This window comes from Budorcas taxicolor, chromosome 6, assembly GCF_023091745.1.
Source record: "Budorcas taxicolor isolate Tak-1 chromosome 6, Takin1.1, whole genome shotgun sequence".
Taxonomy (NCBI): domain Eukaryota; kingdom Metazoa; phylum Chordata; class Mammalia; order Artiodactyla; family Bovidae; genus Budorcas; species Budorcas taxicolor.
Window position 1 is genome coordinate 112,175,800 of NC_068915.1, and position 7,621 is coordinate 112,183,420.

Consider the following 7,621-nt stretch of genomic DNA (forward strand, 5'->3'; position numbering starts at 1 on the left):
AACTGGGGCCTTTTTCATTTCGTCAACCTACTCTAAAAGGTGTGTGTGTTGAGGAGGAGTAAAACAGCCTTTCTTACTGGCGGTTCTGCTCTCAATTTTACATACACACGACAAAATACTTGTCCTCACTCTTTTCTTCCACTTCAGGTTCAGTTCAGTTCAGTTCAGTCGCTCAGTCTTGTCCGACTCCGCGACCCCATGAATCGCAGCACACCAGGCCTCCCTGTCCATCACCAACTCCCGGAGTTCACTCAGACTCATGTCCATCGAGTCCGTGATGCCATCCAGCCATCTCATCCTCTGTCGTCCCCTTCTCCTCCTGCCCCCAATCCCTCCCAGCATCAGAGTCTTTTCCAATGAGTCAACTCTTCTCATGAGGTGGCCAAAGTACTGGAGTTTCAACTTTAGCATCATTCCTTCCAAAGAAATCCCAGGGTTGACCTCCTTCAGAATGGACTGGTTGGATCTCCTTGCAGTCCAAGGGACTCTCAAGAGTCTTCTCCAACACCACAGTTCAAAAGCATCAATTCTTCAGTGCTCAGCCTTCTTCACAGTCCAACTCTCACATCCATACATGACTACTGGAAAAACCATAGCCTTGACTAAATGGATCTTTGTCGGCAAGGTAATGTCTCTGCTTTTGAACATACTATCTAGGTTGTTCACAACTTTTCTTCCAAGGAGTAAGCGTCTTTTAATTTCATGGCTACAATCAACATCTGCAGTGATTTTGGAGCCCAAAAAAATAAAGTCTGACACTGTTTCCACTGTTTCCCCAGGTAACGAAGTGTAAAACTCAGTCCCTTATCTAAGCTTCATATATATCAGTCCACAAAGCAGCTTTTACAAACTTTGAAAGTCTTCACCAGAGAGGGTCATATTTATGTCTCACAGTAACTATGATGGAAAACACCTCCTTATTCCAGGTTGAAATGTCCCTAAATCCTTTTATCATCAAAGCTTTTGGGGATGGAGAGCTGAATCACTGCTTCACTGTGTGGATGTGTTAGTGGCTAAACTTGGGTCCACTTACTCAATCTACCGACGCCAGATTGTGTGAAGCAAAATGCAACGTTTATTGTAAAGGCACCTGTATAAGCAGGACAGGTGGCTTGCGCTCTAAAACCCTGAATTCCCTGAAGAGTTTCAGCAAAGCATGTTTAAAGGCAAGGTGAGTGAGGGGCATCCCAGGATGTGTGATCAACTTGTGCACAGTTCTCTGGTTTGTTGGTGGTGATCAGTCCTTAGGCACCAGAAGCTCTGGGGGCTACATCTCATGATTATCAAGGAGCGGTAGCTGTGGTTGTTCAGCCACTCAGTCGTCTGACTCTTTGCAACCCCATGGACTATAGCACGCCAGGCCTCCCTGTCCACTATCACCTGGAGCTTGCTCAAATTCATGTCCTTTGAGTCAGTGATGCGATCCAACCATCTCGTCCTCTGTTGTCCCCTTCTCCTCCTGCCTTCGATCTTTCCCAGAATCAGGGTCTTTTCAAATGTGCCACCTTTTCACATCAGGTGGCCAAAGTATTGGAGCTTCAGCATCAGTCCTTCCAATGAATATTCAGGGTTGATTTCCTTTAGGATTGACTGGTTTGATCTCCTTACTGTCTAACTTCTTCCATTTGGTGGTGGGGTTTTTTTCAGCATCTGAACAACTCAGCAAATATGCACCAGATACTATTATTTAGATACTTCAGAGAGGAGCCAAAGCAGAGGATACAGGGGCTGGGTCTGTCCTGGGAAGAACCGATAAGGTCCTGCTCCATTAACAGACGCTCTGTCCATGATCAACTTTGGTTTCCGTCTCGCTCTTTCTTATACTCCTGCCCTAGATATCAAATCCAGAGGTGCTGTAGCTTTGGTTATTTTGGTGAACATTTAAACTTCAAAGGGAGAAGACTACCATGACCTACAATGTGTCCTTCTCTCCAGCAAAAAAACAATTTAAGGAAGAGACCCCATGGCTTCGCAAATCCAGTCATGTTTTCAGAACACGTTCCGAGTTCCTGCTTCGTGAGAATCCACATTTCCACATACTCGGTGCTACCTCAAATTCAGAAAATTATTCTTTTTCGGGGGGAAGGATACCTCCTCCTCTATCTGCCAGTGGGACCTCTCTTGCCTCAGCTCCCCTCTCTCAGTTACCATATCCTGAGTGTTTCCTTCCAAAGGACCCCAGGCACCTCCAGTTCCCCGTGTCCTGAAGGGAAACAACTTCTCTCCAGAATCTATTTCAAAACTCTCCTCACCTGCTTGCTGCTTTGTAAGATTTTATTTTTCCCCCTGACGTCCTCCTCTTTGGATGCTATGGATGCTATGCTCATTCTCAAACATAAATGAACTGGGATAATTTATTATGTCCTCTTTTTCTAAATACTGAACTGGAAGGAATGCACTTATGCATGAAATGGTTTGAAAGTGTGAAAAAGGAGAGGGGTTATACTGTTTCAATTCTCACTACCATGATTTTACTTTAGTGATGACAATATCTGATCTTTATGTATAACTTTCCAAAGTGCTTTCACATATATGATCTCATTAAATTCTCACCCCAAAAATAGTGGAGGAAAAGTCCTACAACCGAAAGATCTGAATCCGAGCCTGCCCTTTACTTCTTACTAGCTTCCTGAACTTCAACACCAGGCATAATCTCTGGATCTAATCAAGATAATATAATGTTACCTCAAGGGTATTTAAGCTTCTGAACATGTGTGGAAGTACACTGTAAGCCAATGGCCTCCGAAGGCCTCTAAGACTCTACCTTCTGTGAAGTTACAACGGGTAAAGTGTCAACTTTCTCCTGTGGTCCTACTGTGCATTATCCTATTTCCCAAGCAGGCAGTGTTAAAATGACTTTATCTAACCTATAGGCTCCTTATTCATTTCTGTGGTATCTGAGTCGAGTGCCCTGCCATTGTTCAATAACAATTTATTCAACGAAAGGATGAATGTTTAGCAAATGGGGTCATTGGGATCATGTTTACATCTTTATTTTCAGCTAAAACCCTTCATTTGGATTGGGGTCTCCTTCCCTAATTGTGTTCTGAGCGCTGATCAGAATGGAAGAGTGAGCTTAATTTTTCAGGATACTCAATAAAATATCTCCACACATCTGTTGAGACTTTTGCCCTTGATGAAAACAACAAACATTATAAATAAATGTATGTATATGGAATAATTATTCTGAGAAAAACAGGATGAGGACTGAGTGAGGCTAAGACATAATGATCTCTTGTTACTGAACTAAGGAAGAACAGATAGCTAATTGATTTGCTGAGAAGTTATCCATGGCTGGAAGTTAACCTGGGATTTGATCTCTAGTTATAACACACGTGCAGCAAGATGAAACGTGAGCTTTTTCTTTTTTTAAGGCATCACTGCTGTTCAGCTCCTCCTCCCAAGGACTCTCCTAATTCATGCATGAGTCTAGCTTCTCTCACTCACTGACATTCAGTAGTTGAGGCCCGCCTCCAACCCATAATATCAACCTGTCACTTTGGTGAAGTAACTCCCCTGCTGGAGGGCAGGGGAAAAATCAACTGAGAAGAAGCCAGATGAAACATGTAACCGGGGCACAGCTCGACCCATCCTTCGCAACGTCTTCGACATCCACAGTTTGCCTGATTGGAAAGCAGGACGCGAGGATGCCCGATCGCTTGCTCCCTCCAGTTCCATGGAGCCCAAAGCTTCACTCGTGGCTACTCACGCCAGTTGCCTTCTGACCTTTTATGGGTCGCAACCCCGCGTGCTTGAGCAGCTGATTTGTTCCAGCTGCACCTATAGTTTCTACCTTCCTTGTTACTTAATTGATGCTGGCTGTGCCTGGCCCTGGAAAGAAGCCCTCCTGGACCTTGCAACGTATGCTATATATCCTGTATGTCCTCCTGTGTCCTGACAAGGAGCATAAAAATCAGAGATGGCAGGAGAGGAGAGGAGGGGGGAGTCCAGTGGAACAGGATGGATGCAAATCGCTTGGGTTGTCTCCTTGTGTCTCTCAACCTCAGTCCGCTGCTCCCTGGAACAACTGACTTTCTTCCTGCAGACAGCTCATCTCTCAAGACAAGCTATCTCTTCAGATTTTAGAAAACTAGAATCACCTACAGACCTTTACAGACAGAAGAACAAAAACAGAACAGCAAATGGTTTCCTTTCCTCATTCTTTGTTCTTTATGCCATATGCATTTCTAAGTTCTTTTCTTTCGCTTCATACATACATATATATATATATATATATATATATATATATATATATACATTTTACTGAAGTATAGTTGACTTACAGTGTTTCAGGTGCACATCAAGGGGATCCAGCTATACATATACACATATATTATTTTTGAGATTATTTTCCGTTATAGGTTATTACAAGATATTGACTATAGCTCTCTGTGCTATACAGTAAACCTTCGCTGTTTGGTGCATATCTATTTTTTTAATTAGAAATCTAGCATTCTATTCATACTCCGTCAAACAAGCGGAATCAAAATGTCATACACTTTTTAGTTAGCAAAAATTCACAAGTTTACTAAAATATATATATGTATGTATACAAAAGCTTTTCTACTACACTTGATAAAGGTTTAAAAAAGAACATCAAAGAAAGAAGAGATGAAGAAATTGGAAATCATTAACTAAATAAATGGGAGCACTAAATAGGAAATAGAAAAAGTGAAACAAAGTAGATAAAAGAAAAGATCACATTTCTAAGTTCTAAAGAAAAATTTAGGAGGCTCTTTTATTTATTGTACAACTCAGGTAAAGAATCTGCCTGCAATGCAGGAGACCCGTGTTTGATCCCTGGGTTGGGAAGGGCCCCTAGAGAAGGAAATGGCAACCCACTCCAGTATCCTTGCCTGGAGAATCCCATGCACAGCAGAACCTGATGGGCTACGGTCCATGGGGTTGCAAGAGTCAGACACAACTGAGGGACTACACCACCACCAAGGACTTGATGGAGTGTTTGCCTCCAGGGAAAGAGAACTGCGTTAGAGCTCTGGCCCTGTGGGAGCTCATAGTCATACAAGGGACAAAGATACAAAAACGAAGAGCTGCAGTATCATGGGATGTGTCTTAGTCTAGATCACCAGTGCCCAATGCCTGGTGAGTGACCTCTGGGTCTACCAAGACACTTCGGTGGGTCTGCAAGGTCCACACACTTTTTATCATGAAATTGATGTGGTATTTGCCTTTTCACCCTCTTTCTCCTGTGAGTGTGAAGTGGAGTTTCCCAGAGACAATGTGACATGTAAAGTCACAACGGATCACAGAAGTAAACAGAACAACCGAGTTGGCTTCTGTTAAACCAGGCACTAAAGAGATTTCAGAATGTAAAACAACACACTGTCCTCGTGATCATTTTCTTTTCCAAAATAGAGCTGTCTTTCCTAAAAATGTTTCCATGATTTACTATGATTTTTAAATGAATTAACAAAGAATTCTCAGAATCAATTTCTTATATAGTTGCTGTTCAGTTGCTAAGTCGTGTCCGATTCTTTGCGACTGCATGGACTACAGGCTTCCCTGTCGTTCACCATCCCCAGAGATCACAGAATCAGACAGGACTGAGCCACTGAGCAAGTACAGTTTATAATTTTGCTATGACAAATATGTTCAAAGGATGAAGAGAAGAAAAAAATCTTCCAGAATCTAGAGTAAGAAGCTGCCTAATCATGTAGAGAGGAAAATGGTGAGGTCTCAATAGAAGAGGTAAGATTTAGGATAGGTTTTGGAGGTTGAGTTGAAGTTTGCAGAGAAAGAAGGAAAGAAGAATGTTTCAGGTAGAAGTAGCGGCATGCTCAGAGACATAAAAACAAGAAATGGCCAAAAGGAAGAGAAATGATAGCCCAGATCTAAATAGTGATCGGCACTATTGTCAGAAGATGATTGCTGATTAATGACCAAATCAATGCTCCAGGGGAAAGTGTTAGGGATGCCAGGGCAATGGGGGGTCGGGGAAGGTTGCTCCAAGCTCAGAGAAAGCTTCAGGTCCAAGATCAGGATAGAAGCAAAGAAAGAAATAGCTGCAACGGCTAGAGAGGTTTGAGGCTTTGATTTTTAATCCATTGGGATATAATTCTTTAAACTTGAGTATTGAGGAATTTGTCTTTCGGGTATTTGTCAGCCTGGGGAATGGGCTTCTTCCACTTCTCGGGGAAATAGAAGGGAGCCTAAGTATTTTTAATATAAAACTTTATGTTGTCTGTATAAAAGCTCTTAGGAGAAAGACTTGAAAATCTCGTTTGGCCTCAGCATCCCTGAGGAAATGGTTCAGACTAACACTTCCTGTTATACTGCCAGAGCGCTTTGAGAGCGAACACGTCTGATGAATTCACCCTCTGCTGCACCTGGCCAGGTATGGATCGGGCTAACCAGATCCTCTTTCCTACTGTCGTAGTACAGAGAGAGGAAAATGAGATTTAACTTCAAATGAAGTATGGGTGGGAAAAATCTGTATATCATATAAGGGCATCAGTAAATGCCTTTGAAAAAAAAAAGCCACTTTCATTTCGTATCGGAGTAAAGCTGATTAACAATGTGATAGTTTCAGGTGCGCAGCCAAGTGACTTAGCCATACACACACATGCGTCCATTCTCTGGCAAGCTCCCCTTCCATCTAGGCTGCCATGTAGCACTGAGTGGTTCTCTGTGCTATACACTAGCTCCTTGTTGGTTATCATTTTAAATATAGCAGTGTGTACATGTCCATCCCAAACCCCCTAACTATCCTTTCTCCCCATCCTTCTCCCCTGAAACCAAAAAAAATATGAAATGCTTCATGAGTTTGCACATCATCCTTGCACACAGGCCACAGTGATCTTCCCTGTACTGTTCCACTTTCAGTATATGAGCACCTTTTGTTGTTGTTGTTGTTCTTTGGGCTAAAATGATAAGAACAAAGATTTCTAATGCTGTGTCCAGATAGAACTTATTTTAAAGCAGTTCGTTGTTGCTTTTCCATTTTGGTTTTTGCAGAAATTGTCACCACTCTTTCGATTCCCACTTTGCCGTGTTGGGATTGCCCAGAGTGTGTGTCCCATAAGAAGACTAGAAATAATTTTAAATTGAATAGATCCGTGATGGTTTTAGGTTCCCTGGCAAAAAAAATTCGCATGGGTAAATCGTTTTCACTGAAAAGCAGTTAGGAGAATAGGTGAAGAGAGGAAATGGACCAATTTTCTTTTTCTTTTCTGACTACAGCTTCTTTAAAGACCAAAGCTGAGGTTTGCCATTGGCAGCTAGGAGAAGCTGAGAGCTGCATCTTTTCAGACTGGGGCACAGACTACCCTCTAACTCTTTGCTCTTTGTGCCTGGAAAATGTGACTCTACTCAAAGATTTCAGGCAGAAAATAGCGTTTGTTTATTGTTCAAAGACTTTTATTGGCTTCTCTTGCTGTCTTTCTGGATGTGCCTAGAAGGGACCATGGTGTGCAATGCTTGTCAGCACCATTATTTGTGATTCAGAATACATTTATTAAGCCTCTGGTATAGACCTGTCCCTATAGTTGGCAACAAGGATGCAGAGACAGAGTTCTTCCTGTCCAGAGGTCACCACATTTACTGAGGGAGTCAGGAGGGCCAGCTGCTGCGGGAGCGACAGTGGGGACTCCTGGGCCCCCTG

General features: G+C 42.6%; 1 non-coding gene across 1 annotated transcript; it reads right to left on the reverse strand.

The window, feature by feature from the left end:
* Positions 1–6,760: 6,760 nt before the first annotated feature.
* On the reverse strand, positions 6,761–6,863 carry LOC128050099 (U6 spliceosomal RNA). Its single transcript, XR_008199614.1, has one exon. It is a non-coding gene; the product is annotated as a U6 spliceosomal RNA (small nuclear RNA).
* Positions 6,864–7,621: the final 758 nt, after the last annotated feature.